The sequence below is a fragment of the Leuciscus leuciscus genome (genome assembly GCF_965113295.1).
Source record: "Leuciscus leuciscus genome assembly, chromosome: 9".
Classification (NCBI taxonomy): domain Eukaryota; kingdom Metazoa; phylum Chordata; class Actinopteri; order Cypriniformes; family Leuciscidae; genus Leuciscus; species Leuciscus leuciscus.
The window spans coordinates 3082875-3101690 of NC_138733.1; the positions used below are offsets into that span (position 1 = coordinate 3082875).

At 40.4% G+C, this 18816-nt stretch overlaps 1 protein-coding gene and 2 long non-coding RNA genes across 4 annotated transcripts in view; 1 reads left to right on the forward strand and 2 right to left on the reverse strand.

The window, feature by feature from the left end:
• LOC309506213 (uncharacterized protein) overlaps positions 1-18816 on the reverse strand; it is a 415585-nt gene that overhangs the window by 70767 nt on the left and 326002 nt on the right. The gene's annotated exons all lie outside the window — the stretch shown is intronic.
• The window catches only part of LOC309506546, a 157327-nt gene that overhangs the window by 41162 nt on the left and 97349 nt on the right, over positions 1-18816 (forward strand). The window lies entirely within an intron of this gene.
• On the reverse strand, positions 6879-7966 carry LOC309506513. Its single transcript, XR_014208822.1, has 3 exons — positions 7713-7966; positions 7112-7206; positions 6879-7014 (listed from the first exon to the last, which is right to left on the reverse strand). It is a non-coding gene; the product is annotated as an uncharacterized lncRNA (long non-coding RNA).

The window sequence follows — 18816 nt, forward strand, 5'->3', positions numbered from 1 at the left end:
AACATAGACAATAAAAAATAATAAGTTAAATAGTTACTATGAATAGTACAATAATTTAACAGCACAACTATAATAGATTGATAATCGCAAGTGGTATATTATTATAATAACAATAATAAATTAAAGCTGCAAGCAGCATTTATCGGGGTTCAAGCAATTAAGGCCTTTAAGCACGAAAGCATCAAAAGTTATTAAGTTTTATTTAGCAAGCATGTAACCACTGACATAATAGATGGAAAAGACCATTCACAGCCAATACAGGCAGGAAATATGTGGTTTTCAAAGCTTTTTGACAGTTATAGCGCCACCTATGGTCCGATCTCCATGAAACTCTGCATGCTTCTTCACCATGTCATGTCACATATGCTCATCGATTTTTGTGAAGTTCTGAGTTTTCGTTTAGGATTTATAGGCTTTTGAGTGTATTTTGTCACGCCCCTTTTCTAAATGACCCTGTTACAGCCAGCCAAATGCAAAAGTTCAACTTTTTTTCGATAATTATTGATCTAGAGAGTCCAGAGAATTGTCCTAGACTGGTTTGGTTCCGATCGGGCAAAAAAACAGGGTTCGCAAAAGTAGGTTTTTAACATGTTCGCGAATATTTAATGAACGGTTTGATTGACAGCAACGGTTCTAGAGGCAAAGTTGTTCAGCATGAGGAGATCTATCAAATGATATGCATTTTCTGATGAAATTTGTAACACTACGTGATTACAGAGCCTTAAAACTCGTTAGCGCCAACTAGTGGCTGATTTCTTTCAAAATTCTTACAGACCTCTATGGCCTTGAGCCAAACATTACCTACTTTTGCGAACCCACTGAGTTTCGTTCCGATCGGACTCCATTAACCTTGTCTAATAGGTGGTCAAACTTCATTGGCCGATGGCGGCAATGTTTTTTGAGATACGCCAATATCCTTTTAGACATACATGGCACCTTGGACAAAGACACTGCATACCAAATTTCAAGTCATTCGGACAAACAGTCAGGTGTTTATATGTTTTTTTAGTGTTATAGCGCCACCATGTGGCCAATTGACGAGATTTTTTAGTGTGACCCCAGACTGACCTCCTACACATGTGTATCGAGATTGGTGAAGGCAGCTCATTTAGTTCTCGAGTTATAGCCATTTTAGTAAAATAGGCTCCTCCCACAACGTTAATTTTGCGTCCCCTAGCGACCGTGAATGGAAATTTTCACTTTTTTCCGATAATTATTGATATTCAGACTCCAAAGAACATTTCTGCACAGTAGGTTTTTGACAAAATTCAAAATGGCGGAAAAATTTGCATACCGGAAATGAAATCGGAGAATTGAAAACGTTTTGTCCGTCTTGAGCCAAGGATTACAGTGATATAAGACACTTGAGTCTACAACAAACCGTCTAGGAGTTATTAGCGATTTCATACTTTTGCTTACTATAGCGCCACCTATTGGCCAATCGGGGTCATAATTTGATAACCTCTCCTCGATTTTTGTACTACCATCTGGCAAAGTTTCAAGTCTCCAGCACTTACGGTTTGGGCTGTACAATGCGTTTTACGGCGGAAGAATAATAATAAAAATCCTTACAATTACAATAGGGTTTCAGCACTTCGTGCTTGAACCCCTAATAATGTAAATTTATATATTTTAAAATATTCTTACATAGGCTATATAAAATAAAATGATGCAGCCCTGTCTCTTTTTGTTAAATTTCATTTTTTAAAAGGTATAAGAAGCTATACAAGTCAAGAAATAAAGTAAACAATTCAGTCAAACATACAGCAGGCTACAACGTTAAAGTTAAATAGCCTAAATATATAAAGTTATGAAACTTCACTTTGCCCTCAGCCAAAACGATTTGCCAAGGAACAAATTATAGATTAATGAGAATAGAATAGAATAGAATAGAATGAGGCATTTATATAGCGCTTTCATATGTACTACTGTACACCCAAAGCGCTTTTACAATCATATCAGGGGATCTCTCCTCAACCACCACCAGTGTGCAGCATCCACTTGGATGATGCGACGGCAGCCACAGCACAACGGCGCCAGTGCGCTCACCACACACCAGCTATAAGTGGAGAGAGGAGAGAGAGTGATAGAGCCAATTCAATGTAAGGGGATTATTAGGAGGCCATGATTGGTAAGGGCCAATGGGTGGAATGTGGCCAGGACACCGGGGTTATACCCCTACTCTTTACGAGAAATGCCATGGGATTTTTAATGACCACAGAGAGTCAGGACCTCGGTTTTACGTCTCATCCGAAGGACGGTGCTCTTTGACAGTATAGTGTCCCCGTCACTACACTGGGGCATTAGGACCCACACAGACCACAGGGTGAGCGCCCCCTGCTGGCCTCACTAACACCTCTTCCAGCAGCAACCTGATTTTCTCAGGAGGTCTCCCATCCAGGTACTAACCAGGCTCAGCCCTGCTTAGCTTCAGTGGGCAACCAGTCTTGGGCTACAGGGTGATATGGCTGCTGGATGAGGTCCAAAGATCGCCCGTTAGATATACACAAGATGAATTATTCTCATGTTTAACCACTAGACTAAAGACATCAGATCCAGCGGCGACCGTCAGAAGCACTAGCCGAGGTAAGGCTGTTCTCGGCGGTGTACATGAGCGCTGAGCGCCCGGTGATCGCTGGATCTCACAACTCCGAAACCGTCAGATAACATTTTTAAATAGGCGCTATCTTTATAAATAAACCACAGATTTGAGCTTTAAACAACTACATTGTCGACTGAAAAACTCTTAAAACTACATTTCGTGACACAATAACAGTAGTATTTTTAAATTTCGCGGCCTTTCTCCTCTGAAAATAAAAATAGTAAATGAAATACAACCAGAAACAAATTTTCAGTTTTGCTTGTGAAAGGTAATTCCCCGAGACCTGTTTTCAATTGTGTGGCGATTTGTAAAGCCCCAAGCAGCACACGAAATAGGCATTTTTCTCAATTCTCGTTATGAGAGTATGGGAAAGTTGCCCTCCGCAGTATGGCGGCGCCGTTGACGTACGATCCAGCGGCCAATAGGGCGTCTATGTATTAGTGATGTGTCGTTCATGAACGATTCGTTCATTTTGAACGAATCTTTAATATGACTCGGGACTAACGTCTCAGAGAGTGATTCGTTTATTTTGTGTTGACCGCGCATGCGCATTACGCAACATATGGGTTCTGGTCTGTACTGGAAACAGAAATGATTAGTTCATCTTTCGAGTCTCGAGTTCGGGTTCGGGTCCGAGTCTTTCGTTCTTCCTGTCAGTCCCATAGAGGCTATGCTGTCAGTACCGGAAAGAGAAAAGATTAGTTCATCTTTCGAGTCTCGAGTTCGGCCGGGTCGAGTCGTTCGTTCTTCCTGTCAGTCCCATAGAGGCTATGCTGTCAGTAACGGAAAGAGAAAAGATTAGTTCATCTCTCGAGTCTTCGGGTTCTTTTGTCACGTGACTTGTCATCGTATTGAATACTAATTCACAACCTTTTTACAAACAAGCGCGTAGTTATTTTTTTATTTTATTTTTACTTTTACAGTTACGTGATGCGTTTCTGTTCTCAAATGTATATAGGCTATATTTGTGAATTTCTGTCATGAAGATTATTTCCTATAACATTGAATGTGATATTTAAGAGTTGGTTAATGCAAAGCTTTATCCGTATGTGGGGGAAACCACTTTGATGAGACTCGCTTACAGTGGATTATAATTTTCAGTTAATATCATAGACATACAAATATGGGAAATATATTGACTATTCAAGTCTAACTTCACAAATTCAAGTCAATTAGACTATTACTAATTTTGAATCCACTCTAATTTATTTTTCTCTATTGAGTTGTTATATGATTTTTTTGTCCTTGTGTTATTAATGAATAAAAATCTGTTAAAAAATGTAAATGAAGTGTTATGTATTTTGGATTCATGCCTATTTTTGAGTCATTCACTGTGTTTTTTAGTGATTTTTTAGTCACCTTAAGTTTCCAACCTACACCTTTGTAACATAGCTTATAGGCCTATAGCATATATATATATATATATATATATATAACAATGTGTGTTGTTATTATAATATATTATAACAACAACAATAATAATAATAATAATAATAATAATAATAATAAAACACACCACAGATGCACAAGAAACATTTAGAAAAGAGACGGACAGGGGCAATAATTATTTTTCAGATAATGTTTATTGCACATATTTTGTATTTTAATTCCTAAATATAAAACAATATATATTCAGACGCAGTCAATAATACGAATCTAATGTTGATGCAAGATACCAGCGGTCACGTGACAAAAGAACGAAGTACTCAAACCCGAAGACTTAAAAAAATTAACTAATCATTTCTGTTTCTGCATAGTGCTATGGGTTTGTGGCTTGAAGAACGAACGACTCGAACTCGAGACTCGAGAGATGAACTAATCTTTTCTCTTTCCGGTACTGAGCATAGCCTCTATGGGACTGACAGGAAGAACGAAAGACTCGGACCCGGCCGAACCCGAACTCGAGACTCGAAAGATGAACTAATCTTTTCTCTTTCCGGTACTGACAGCATTCGGTTGTTAAGTCGTGACGTAACCACTCTCCGATAATACTCTTTCCGGGTCCAAAGTCCAGGTCCTCTCTACCTACCTCCCGCTTTCGCTAGTGTTTTGGTTATTATTGAGTGTTTTTACAATGCCGCAGTGCTGTGTCCCGTGTCCCGAGCTAACTCACTTCAACCTCGTAAATCTTCTTTTTCATTGATGCCTGGACTCTACCCTTAATTATGCCACCTGAGTGATGAGCTACACTAACCACTCTGTTGGTGTTAAAGGAATTTAAACCCTTTTTGACCGCCAATGGTGCCTCACTAAGAAGGACGTGATCGTAAATAAATTTACAGGTTCCACCATTGTTATTTCTGGACGAGAGGAGCGCTTGGACCCAAAACGTCACGCGTGACGTCAGACTTAACAATCGGATAGCCTCTATGGGACTGACAGGAAGAACGAAAGACTCGGACCCGAACCCGAACTCGAGACTCGAAAGATGAACTAATCTTTTCTCTTTCCGGCCCTGCGGTAGCCTATCACACACGGCTCGGCCCAGCAGCAGACAGATCAGAGTCAGACACTGACGAGTCGACAACTCGTCTCGAGACACGAGAGGAGGAGAACAAACGTGATAAATATGAAGTTGCAAAGGAAAGAACGTCTCGGATCAGGAGTTGAGGTGAACTAACAGAGTCACACTGAAATAGCCTGAACTTAAGACCCAACAACTAATCAATTAATAAAACATTTCGGTTTCTTATAATTTGGCTTTGGCTGCATTACCCTATAGTTTATTTTTTATTCTTTTTACAAATGTAATCAACATTTTCGTAAGTACTAGATGTGTTGGGATATTTAACATGCCATTTTAATTATATTATACTGAAATTAACGAAATTAACGAAATGACTCGAAAAAAGATTCGTTCATTTTGCTGAACGAGACTCAAAGATCCGAGTCAAGGCAAGTTTATTTATATAGCACATTTCATACACAATGGCAATTCAAAGTGCTTTACATAGAAGAAATTAAAATAATAAAAAGAATTAAGAATAATTAAAACAGTTTAGAAAAATAAAATAAAATACAGTAGGCCTACTTAAAAAAATAAAAAAATAAAAAAATTCTATTATTATAGATCTTTCCTTCAAAAGGATTCCCTTAAGACTTAAATCTTTCAACCTTCTTTTAACCTTCAATCTTCTTACGACTTCCATCTATCAACTTTCCTTTAACTTTCTTTTCTCCCTCATTTACTCGCACGTTCTTTTCACTTTCTTTAGCACTGCGTTCACATTCTTTCTCAGACGAAAACTTTAATATCGTCATTTAACTACTTTCAAACCCACATTAATACGCGTCACTTTCACATTATCACTTTCTTTTACACCTTCTGAGTGTGCATTTACAGTTTCGGGCTAAATGCCCTGCTTTTGAAAGGAAAACAAACAGTCGGACGAACAGCGGCACAGTGCGCATTCAGTAAATGCACAGCTAAACAGAAGTGTTTTGAGTCTGGATTTGAATGTGACCACTGTAGGAGCACATCTGATCTCTTCTGGAAGCTGGTTCCAGCTGCGGCTGGCATAATAGCTAAAAGCGGACTCACCATGCTTAGAGTGAACCCTTGGTATTTCTAGCTGATATGATCCTAATGATCTGAGTGATCTGTTGGGTTTATATTCAGTGAGCATATCTGCAATGTATTGAGGTCCTAGGCCATTGAATGATTTATATACCAGTAATAATACCTTAAAATCAATCCTAAATTTAACTGGGAGCCAGTGTAAAGACCTGAGGACTGGTGTGATATGTTCATATTTCCTGGTTCTGCTCAGAATCCTAGCGGCAGCGTTCTGTATGAGCTGCAACTGTCTTATTAGTCTCAGCCTCAGACGTCACGCCCACGGAACGTTGGCTAAACGTCTGATGCATATGGTACACTTAACTGGAAACACTTCAGGAATGTCGAAGTCGTCATCTGATTGGTTGAATTTTATCGGATTTCCGGGGGGCGCGAGTGTCGCGTTTATTTTCGGTCCGCCGGGAAACAAATGTCATGACGCCAAAACCCCTCGTGGAAGAAGAAAGCCGTTGTTTTTACAACTGAGACAATGAGCGCTTACCACGATCAACTAAACGCTGTATTTTCAAAAGTATGTGAAGTTCGCGGCTCCATTGATGCAGTAAACTTGCACAAGGTTCTTGAATGAATAATTTATTAGATGCACGCCGGTCTGTTATTGTAGGGACATCAACATTATATTGTCACGCCCCTAAATATGACGCGGTACAAAACAAACTGTGATTGGTTGTGTTACATGTCAGTCAAACGTCCTCTTGGGCGGTCCTTGGCCAAGAAATGCTGCGATAGAGTCCAGACCTTCTGCCGTCAGTCTGAAGGTCTGGCTATGCGAGACTACTGTCTTATGGTCTTTTTGGGAAGGCTAGTGAGGAGTCCATTACAATAATCCACCCTGCTGGTGATGAAAGCATGCACAAGTTTCTCTAAGTCAGTAAAATGATCCGAACTTCCCACTACTACTATGTATTTATTATGTCTATGGTTGAAAGTACCTGCATCCTGGAGGAAAATCTCCATCTCTGGATCCTTGTGAATCAGCCATGATGAAGATACAGGAGAATCTGATGAGTTTGATCTCCTCCACTGACTCTGAATGAAGAAACATTCACACCTTAAATTGAACATGTTTAGTCGGGTAAAAATAAAAAATAAAATCCCGACCCACCAAACACAAAAGTCCTCCAGCTTTAACGCCAAAAAGATGCAAGGAAATTCCTTCTTAAACGTTAATAAAAAAAAAAAACGTTGATACTGTTTTTTCCCGTGTCGTATTCCTATTTTTCCTGCTCAAAATGGCGGCAACAGCACTTTATGTGTGTGACAAGAGAGAGAGAGAGAGAGAGAGAGAGAGAGAGAGAGAGAGAGAGAGAGAGAGAGACGCGCGTTCACGAGAGCACCACGACAGACACGGATCCAATAAAAAAAACGTGTTTGTTGGCGTTTGTCTGTTAAACTTCTGAAGAATCACGAACAACACAAAAGAAACACTGAAGTGAAAGAAACCCTTCATATCAAACAAACAATTACTTAAAATGTCCTCTAGATATTCATATTAATATGAGGAAGTCACTCACAAAACACATGAACACTCACCTTGATCAAACTTTTACAATATACAGGTTCTCAAATCCTTCAGCTTTAACATCATAAAGATACACGGATATTCCTTCCTAAACGTTGATAAACACTTTGATGCTGTTTTTTTCCGTGTCGTATTCGTAGTTCTCATGCTCAAAATGGCGACAGGAGAACTTACTTTCACTTTCATTGAGAGAGAGAGAGAGAGAGAGAGAGAGAGAGAGAGAGAGAGAGGTGAACATAGACGCGCGTTCACGAGACCACCACGAAGTATGACGCCGGTTTCACACTGCATGCATTAGCAGAGCGTAAGCAGCGCAGGAGCAGTGCGTATGGTGAGCGGGAGCAGGACACGCGCGTGTTGCTTTCACACTGGCAGCGTTTGTCACGCGCGGCTGAACCGCGGCGTGTGTAGACAGAGTACTACTCTATAATGGATAAGTTGGCATTGCTTTATTTCGTTTTCAAATACATTTAAGAGAAAAGACTTGCCAAGAAGCAAGTATTTTTGTATTTTATTAATAATTTCATTTATATAACTTGGTTCATCTTTGTTTTTATTGTTCGGGCAACACGTTTGTTTTTGGACATTTGGTTTGTTTTTAAATTGCTGTTGGTCATTTGATTGGCTGTTTAAAACACAATATATATCATCAATGCGCTTTTTGGGTAAAATTGCGGTGTATTTTGGCCATGATCAATGCATTGTCACTTTAATTCAGCGTAAGCGGCGCGTTAAAAATAGACTGGGCGCCGAAACTATCGCGGCACTGCTGTTCCTGCTCTGCTCCTGCTACGCGCTCCCGCGCCGCTTCTGCGTGCGGTGTGAATGCACTCATTGAATAACATGGACGCCGAAAAAAATACGCGCTGCTCACGCGCTGCTCACGCGCTGCTGACGCTTGCGGTGTGAAACCGGCGTTACCCCTCTTTCACACCGCAAGCGTGAGCGGCGCGCGAGCGGCACATCCGCGCAACTACATCATCACTGCAGCAGCAGACTCCCGCGAGTATTCACACTGGAAGCGTAGTACAGCGTCACAGCAGCGGCTGCAAACCGTGTTTGGCAGACAATATAACTATTTCAAACAATGGGTCAGTTCTTTCAACATTTTTGTTTTTATAATAATACACCTTACTTTCACCCAAAACGAATAATTAAAAAGTTTAAATGGGTAAATACATATTTGTTATAATTAATTTTCTTTTCTGGCATAATTGTTAAAACACTAGACTTTGGCATTGTTGTTAAAACTCTTGACATGCTTATTCTGTGCATTCTGAGCACGTTTTGTGTTAAATCACATTTATTTTGTCCATCAAAAGCATTAAAAGTGTGCTTTCACTTTAATTGAGCGTGAGCAGCACAGTAAAAAATAGACCGGACGCCGAAACCCCCGCTGCACTGCTGTTCACGCGACGCTCCTGCTTGACGCTCACGCGCTGCTCCTGCTCCCGGTGTGAATGCACTCATTGATTAACATGGACGCCGAAAAAAATACGCGTTGCTCACGCGCCGCTGACGCTTGCGGTGTGAAACCGGGGTGAGTGTGTGTGAGAGCAGGCGTTGTTGCGTGAACGCGCGTTGAAGATATTGTAAATAAAGTGGTGAAATATGTGAAATTGCGCAAACAAAGCACTCGCATCTTTTTCAGTTTGTTTTTATGTTACTTTGTTAGTTTTTATGTTTGTTTAATTCGATTATGTTTTTCTCTCTTTTCTCTTTAGTTTGTTAATTTATTCTTTCTTCCACTGGTTTTTTATTTGTTCATAAATTTGTTCTCATTATTTCTGTTTTGTATATTCTTTTGTTCTCTTTGGCTTGTTCATTCATTCTTTTTACTAGCTCATCCTTGCCTTCATTTGTTCAGCTTTGTCTTTCATTTATTTTTCTGCAGAACGCAGAGTTCCTGATAAATCATAAAGAGGACTTTGTTTGATCACAAATGTGGAACAATGCAATGTGACATAAACCTGAACCATACTGTAAAAACATCTCTAATTTATTTTTGTAGCTCTAACTTTATTACACTTTGGACCCCTTTCACTTTAATTACTGAAATGGTCAAAACTCATTGAGAGGAAAGGACAGAAATGATTTGCTACACATTAAATAATGCATAATTTATATGATTGCGACACAATAAATAATGAATAATAAATGAATAATTTACTATTATGAGTCACTACTCATTAGGGGGAGGAGGAGGAGGATCGAAGATGATGTTGTGAGTTTTATAGAATTTCTGAGATATTACAAAGTTGTTAAAATAATTCTTCACAATATTCACACAATATTAAGACTGGATAAGGGGATGTGTGTATACAGGACAGATGCAGTGAGTTTATAGTTTCAGAACCAAGCGGCAACCTCCCTGTAACTGTCAAAGGACATGTTTTTGTTGATATGTGTATTTATGTGTTTGTTATAAATTCATGTCAATTTGAGTACATTCAATTTAAAACAATTGTGATATTCAGAAGCCGATATTTAATGTATGCCCTTTGAGGTGTTTAAAGTTAGGGGTTCTTTAAGTAAGGCCCTGTCCCAAATGGCGCACTTCACGCGGACTTTCGGTCTCGTGGACTTGAATTGCGCGTGCTCGCTGAGTCTACGAGTCCGTAGGCCGTCCCATTCAGCATTTTACCGCTCTGAAGTGTGCTCAGCAGCGCCACCTTTGTACCCTTGAAGCGGTCTTCCACGAAGCCCGCATAGATGCAGGCTCCACGCACTTTAACTACCCAGGAATCCTTGCGAAAGGCCAATCAGACAACAGATGGGAGGAGATTTCACTCACGGATAATTGTTGACATGGCTGAGAAGAAAATATTACTGTTTTTATGACCTAAATGTACATTTTACCAGTTGTTACCTACAGTTTATACAAACATTATGGTCATCGACCAGTGGTTGATGTCTCAAACATAATAATAGCGTGTTTAATAATACGATCGCATTATGATTCATTAAATAAATAGAACCGAATGGCAGGGCTTTACTGAGTCATATGTAAACATAGTATGAATATTGAAACCTGTAAATTGAAAAAAATATATTTAAATTATGTTTTAAAATTGTAATCATTGTTCAAATGGAACATTATGTATTATTATGTACAACTGTATACATCATTTAAATAAGCATGATTTATCTATTGTCTAATGCCCAGGTGATATGCATAATATCAAAATATAGAACTGTAAAATTAGGCTGTGTAGTGGACATGCAGATAAGACGTCGGAGCGCAAAAATGTGATTTCTCCTGTCCAACAACAACCAGACCGTTATTTCCGGCATGCCGATCGAGTCTGTCCCAAAAATACCTCTCAATGCGCCCTCGTGGACTCGCGCCAAGGGCCCTATAGGTCTGCACTACATGACGTCACCAAAGTGTGGACTCTGAGGAAGTCCACAAGTCCGGAGTGTGCCATTTGGGACAGGGCCTAAGATTTACGTAGAAAACGTGATGTGTCACATGACCCGGTTCAGTTTGGAGCGGGTCTGCGTCATTTTTGGGTCAGAACGAATATGGATGCAGAGACACGACATGTAGTCTGAGAAGGAATTGCTGATCTGCATGGTTTGAGAGGCGCACACGGTAATTTGCCTTTATATATTTCACAATGTTTATAGTGTTGTTTTATATTACTTTACGTGTATGTGATGTGCTATTCATGATGTTGATTGTATTTGTCGTATTTCTGTTGCAACATTCACGTGCATTTCATCGGACATTGGCTCGAGAGACTTGTGAAGGACTGAGAAATGCATATTTTGAGTATATTTTTTTATTTCTTGTAGTTTTCACGGTGTCTACGGTGTTTACTGAAGAGAGAGAGCTACAAAATAAACTACAAAGACATCTGTATGAAGCGTGGCCTTTATTTCATCAGACCAATGCAGCTATTCTCCCGGTCTCTCTCTTGAATCCAACACGGAAGAGACTTAAAGGGATAGTTCACTTTGAAATTAATTTTTGATATGTTTTAGCTTACCTCAAGGGCATCCAAGATGTAGGTGTCTTTGTTTCCGCAGTAGTTTCAATTTTGATATTTTTAGGTCAAACCGTTCTTGTCTGTCAGTCATATAATGCAGGTTGATGGTCACTGTCTCAAAACACAAGCACAGAGTCCAAATTAAAACAATTCCCCATCGTCCAAATGAAACAATTCCCCATCATAAGTACACATTGATGGCCTAAGACACGAAACGAGCGGTTTGTGTGAGAAAACGAACAGTATTTATATCGTTTTTACCTCTTGTAACCACAGCCACGTCCAAGTGATCTGAGGGCGCGGGCGCTTCGGTCTGCGCAAGCGCCGGAAAGCGCCGGAAGTGATCTCTCGCGCCTGTACGTCACTCATTGTTTACACAGAACAGAGATTGTAGGTAAGACGGCTAACATAAATGGTACTAATTTGCGCTTATCCCAGCCCGTTCTCATCCCAAGGCGTCATATATTGACGCTTTTGACATTTCGTCTACATCGAACGCACATGGCACCCTTTAGCGTCAATATGAGACGCAGATAGAAATGGGCCAGAAGGCGCCTCCTAGCGGTCTAACCCTATCCCTACACTACACCTAAACCTACCCATTACCGAACAAAGCTCTGTGCGTCTCATATTGACGCTAAAGGGTGCCATGTGCGTTCGATGTAGACGAAATGTCAAAAGCGTCAGTATTATGACGCCCAAGGATGAGAATGCGTTGCTTATCCGGGATGTTTCAACCGTCGTAAAAGAAAACAATTACTTATGCTCGCGCGAACTCATCCGGGAGTGGTGTTTTCACGAATTCCCAATTTATGAGCCTTCTCTCTTGAAGTTATGGTTGATCGCTCTTCGGCTGGATATCAACACACCCATAAACGTACTAAAGTTGAGGAGGGTCTGCAGCGATCATTTTTCCCCTGATGATTTTATAAACCAAGGAGTGGATCGCTTAGTACTGACATCATCATCTGTGCCTATGATATTTTCGCATCCAACGGAGGTAACATTATGTGAACAACGTTGTATGTGTCCTTTCTATTTGTAAAGCTGACAACATATGCTCTCCACTTCTGTTGGCATCTCACAACACTTGCTACAAGAACACCACCAATTTTGAAGAGATCTCTGTCTCTCTGAGGCTTGAAGACGTGCTGCTGCAGCGGATGCTTCCTCCATCGCTCTGAGTTCTTGATCTGTGTATTCTGGTTCAAATAAATATGGTTGTGAAAAAATTCAACGTTGTCTGTAGGGCTGTACTGTCCTAGTCGATTAGTCGATTAGTTGGTCGATACGTTCTGGTTCGACCAAAATTCTGATTGGTCGATTTTCTGCCGCGTTTATTTCATCAGTTTTGCCGCGCTGAGGCGCGCTCATTTCATCAGGTGGAAAGCACTAACTGCTAATGGGGGTGTTTTCAGAATACCCTTGTTTCACTGTAACAGTCTGTCTTCAAAACCAGTGTTGTGCCAGTTCACAGCTTTTCTGAACTAGTTCAAGTTCAGTTCATACATGCTCAAAGTGAACAGTTCACGTTCAAAGTTCACAATTTTAATTCTGAACTAGTTCAAAGTTCAGTTCATTTTACTTTTTTCGTGAGATATTCAAATAAATACTTTTTTTCACACTACGAGCTAGAAATCACTATACGTTCTTTGAAGCTGCTCATTGTAGACATTTGCTCATGACACTGCAATTGTGGGTTTCTTACCAGGTGATGAAACTTGCAGCAGTACAGACAAGGTAGACCAGTTCTATACTTAGTGCAATGAAATCTAACAGCATTTAATTAAAAAAAGAATATATAATATGAAATATGTATATATTATTTGATATATATGATATTATATATACATATGTGTGTGTATGAAATGAGCAAAACTCTTGAATGAAGGTAATGAAGGCAAAACTCAAAGGCACAAAAAACTTTATTTTTAAGGAAACTGCGTATCTTTATGGTTGATACAGTGATTTTTAAGATGTAACTTTGTGTAAGATGGAACTTTATGCAACTTTAGGTAGGTAACTTCAACTTTCATACAGTAGTTGGTGACCTTTTCAATTCAGTGCTGGGGACATGATCTACAGGAACATGGTTACACTAGTGCGAACTGAAAACTGAACCCCACCCCCTGGATACTTCTTTCTCCCCTCAGGTCAGTCCAAAGAGTTTTTTGTTTGCATTCAACACCAACTGTTTTTCGAAGTTGGCATCTCCCAATCGGTTTCTCCTGGGCCTAAATATCTGGCCACCAGTGCTGAACAGCCTCTCCACTGGAGCACTTGACGGGATTGCTGTGTTGTACTTCACAAACAGCTTTTTCAGCTTGGGTAGGACTGTGTACTCATTGAAGTTGTCAGCAGTTGGGGCATCCAGGTACATGTCCACCTCGGACTTGGTGACTGTTACTGGGCTTCGACTGAATTTAAAAAAGGAGGAAGCACTGCTTTTTCTCTCTGTTGCAGAGGTTTGCGCTTGTTCAGACTCCACCACAGAGATAGATTGCACTTCTTGCGTCAGCATCACTCTGTACTGCAAGCGCTGAATGTCATCCGACACCCAGTCCAACTTGAACATTGGGAGTAGTACAGCTGCCAGGATGTTCTCTTTTTCTTCAAGCCTGTCATCCAATCTTTTGCAGATTGCCTGAATCATGGTTTGGATGAGAGGACGACATGCAGCCAGACCTTCTGTAGCTGTAGGCTTTGAGCTCTCATCCAGCAGCCCTCTCAAGTCATTTTTCAGCTGCACAATTGTAGGCACCAGGTACCCAAGGAATGTGTTTTTCTCCCCTTGAAGAATGTTTAGTGCAGCGGCTAAGGGATGCATCACACTCACAAAGTTATGGATGAAATCAATCTCCTGTGGGGAAAACCGCCGAAGGCCGAACTCATCACAGACGTTGTGCAGAAGCAGCCTGTCATATTCAGGAGCTGGATCACCTGGCGCTATCAGGTCGCTGGCCTGTGGAGTCAATGTGGCTATGTGACTCAGGCGCTGCATGGAGAGGAACATTGAGTTCCATCGTGTGTTATTTGGAGTGACAAAGCCAATCTTTAGCTTTTCCTCAACCAAATCTGAGGCTTTTGAGCTCCGTTTAACTCTGTTCCACAGAGCGCATGCTTTGGAAAACACAGGCCTCGCCAGTGTGTTGTACTGCCTGTCAGTTACATTCTTTGTGTCGGCAGCAACAAGATTTAAGGTGTGGGCCATGCACCTTCTGTGAGGGGGGAGGCAGGGATCCTCTAACGCTGAGAGGGGTGCTGGCTCAAGCCCATCATCATCATCATCATCACCATCACCATCATCCAAACTGTCAATTGCCTGGACAGAAGCCTCTTCCACTGTTTCATCAGCAGCTGCAGCCGCAGCTGTAATAGCAACACCCTCTCCAAAACAGTTAAATGCCTTAACAAAATTTGAGGCATTGTCTGTCACTGTGCACACAATTTTGTTCTGGATTTTAAATTCCTTGTACACCTCTGCCAGTACTTTTGCCAGTACATCATATGTGTGTGACCCCCTGACACGACGGCATGCAAGTGCAGCTGATTTCCTGAGTGATGGATCATGTTTGTCAAGCCAATGAACTGTAATGCCCATGAATCCCTTGTTGACAGCTGACCAGCAATCAGCTGTTGTGCAAACAAAATCAAGCTCGGCAAGTTCACTTTTTAATTTATTGATAACCTCCTTAAATTCTCTATTCAGTAGTCCCTGCACTTGCTTTCTTGAAGGCACATGTCTGGTTGGTTGCAAACCTGTCACTAGTCTGATGAACGAGGGTTTCTCAACTTTGCTTAGAGGTTGTAAATCTTCCACAATGTAGTCGATAGTCAGTTTATCTACCTGCTCCTGTGAGACCACCACGGACCTCTTGAAGGCTGCTGGCAGTGTCATTTGCGTTTGGGGTTGGCAGGGGGTCTTTTTTCCCTTTCCTCCCTTATGACCCTCGAGGGCGTGCATATATGCATTTACACTGGATGGATGTTTTAACTCAATGTGCCGTTTCAAATTCGAGAAGGACGTTGTTGATGTCCTAACTTGTTTTTGCTGCGCAGGTGGACATATCTTACACAGAAAGGTAAGATTTTTGCCGTCGGGGTCTTGGTTTGCAAGAGTGTAAAATTGTTTTAAATGTTCATAAGGAGAATCGGTGTCCGTCTCCGTGCCATCACTTCCACTAGCCATTTTTTTTTAAATTGCAGCGCTTTCTCTCACTCTCGTCCTTGGTCTGTCTCTCTCTCTCTCGCTCCTCTAGCCCTCCGCGCTCTCGTCATTGCCTGCTACGCGGCGTTGCTATGCCTACCCCGCTCTGCTGCAATTCATCACGGGTAACGTTGTGCGGAAGCCAGTATGCTATTCAACTATTCTCAGCCGGACACTACGTTGCTCGCAATGCATTGCGCACACAATGTCAAAACTATTTCTGTCTGGTGATACATGATTTAAGCGGCACCAGCGAGAATACAGGAGGGAGGAACTTTCTCTCGTTGCGTTTCAAAAGAGAAAACAGATGTCACTCAGTTTTCAATGGAAAACAAATTCCAACGTTCATTTACAGTGATGTCTGCCTTTCATGACACATAATGTGAACTAATTCACGTTCAAGTTCTTTATTAAAAAATGTGTTGCGTTCAGTTCAACGTTCACGAAAAAATGAGCGTGTTCAATGAACGCGTTCTTTTGAACTCGTTCACGCACAACACTGTTCAAAACACCCCCCTTGTTTTCACCTTTTTTGGATTAGTCCAACCCAAGAGAGAGCGTCGAGCGTAGTAGGTTTGATGCTGAATATTATTTATTTAATTGTGAGAGCGTTTAATAGTCAGTCCTCTTCTAACATGTCAACAACAAAGAAATCGACAGTGTGGCAGCATTTTGTTAAAATTGATAACAGGAAAAAGGTCGAATGCAAAGTTTGCAAGCAACAGTTTTCCACAGCTCGACGACAAACATGACATATATCATCTAAAAGTGGTAAGCTCACTTGTCTGCGTTAGCTTGCCCTGTCTGTTTTGAGTAAGCTATGAACATATCAGAATTTGCATATTTCAATGTTTTAGTGTGATAACCTAACTTTTTTATTTTTTATTTGGAGCCTAATGCGCATTTGCGCTGTGCTGTTGGTTGTTAGTTTTGAGCCTAGGATGCTTTATTTTTCAGTTATGCTCTTTATTTCGTTTCTGCTCTTGATCTGGTTTGTTTAATAAATATTATTTTTTTATTAAAGTGGACGTGCCTTTTGTGTTTATTAAGAGTAAAAGCTTTAAGTTAATAGTCTATTCGTGTCTCAGCTGCGAAGCTAACGTTAAGCTCATCAGCCTCGCTCGGTGCGAGGACATGCACGGTGAAATTATAGTGTCTGACTAATAATAACTTATTATTATAACATATGACAAAAATAATTGTCTAAATTATGTTGTATATTCCTCAACAGTTCTTGTGATGATATCACTAGTTGACAACATAGTACTATTTTCGGAAATCATAAGCTATGATATTGCGCAGGTGCACGTGATGCAACGCTGTCAGAGCTGACAGACTCAAGTGTCAGACTCATTTCAGTGCAAAATAATTAGGTCAAAAACGATTTAATATACTGCAAATAGCCTACTAGTTGTTTGTTTATTTATAATTCATTTAGGCGGACAACAAGGCTACCAAGTACTGCGCACAGTGCACATCTAATTAATTTAACGTTTTTTATTCTAACGTCATTTTTAGTCGATTTTAGTCGATTTTTAGTCGAAAATTTCAGGACTTCAGTCGACCAAGATTTTCTTTGGTTGAGTACAGCCCTAGTTGTCTGTTGATATATCGAAATCGTCTTCCATTGCGATTTCCTGTATATCTAAATAGGTTTAGATCTTCACAGTGAAAGGTAACACTTCCGAAATGTCTTTGTAAACAATGAGTGACGTACAGGCGCGAGAGATCACTTCCGGCGCTTTCCGGCACTTGCGCAGACCGAAGCGCCCGCGCCCTCAGATCACTTGGACGTGGCTGTGGTTACAAGAGGTAAAAACGATACTGTTCGTTTTCTCACACAAACCGCTCGTTTCGTGTCTTAGGCCATCAATGTGTACTTATGATGGGGAATTGTTTCATTTGGACGATGGGGAATTGTTTTAATTTGGACTCTGTGCTTGTGTTTTGAGACAGTGACCATAGACCTGCATTATATGACTGACAGACAAGAACGGTTTGACCTAAAAATATAAAAATTGAAACTACTGCGGAAACAAAGACACCTACATCTTGGATGCCCTTGAGGTAAGCTAAAACAGATCAAAAATTAATTTCAAAGTAAACTATCCCTTTAAACTGCAATTCATCGACTGGCCACTAGAGGCTGCAAAAGAGAGTCAATCCCATAAACCCCCATGTTAATATACCCAACTTTACAGCAGAAAAAAATGTTTACGGCCTGGTACAAAAAGTGGTTTTGGTCTATATAGCTAATTTTGCCCTTCCTGACAACTGTGAGGGGGGGGATTTTTTTATAACTCATCTGTTTAAAGCCGCAGTGTGTAATTTCTAGTGGCATCTAGTGGTGATGTTGCGAATTGCAACCAACAGAACTTACGGTGGCCGTCAGGAAGTGATGTCGTCGTCTGAGACAGCAGAGAGTAGCCAGTAAAGCAATGAGGTTTCTTTACAAAGATAAATTAAGAAATTATATTTAGTTAATTATTCAATGTTATTGTGAATATTATTGTTACTTGTTCATCATTGTGTCAGTGTTTTATTCGCTGACTTTAGCTTCTTTGCATGAAGAACAACAACGCACTCTGTAGAGCAGTTTGTCCGTTTAGGGAGGATCAAAACTGATCTTCTTTTACCTTTGGAGTAAAGTGGGAAAGTGAGAAATAATTTGACCCACTTTGTCTTTAGGGAAATCAAATACAAGAGGTCTCTTTCTAACTTTATAAGGGAAAGTCTCTATATTTACAAAAGTTCTTAAAACTTTACTCTTACAGCCCTCCTCTGTAAAATTAACACCAAAAATGATTAAACTCTCACAAACTAACACAATGCACCTTTAACCAGCTGAACCAAACCAGGAACAGCTTTAAACAAAGGCACATATAATATCCGAGTACAAATAATATTATATTTTTC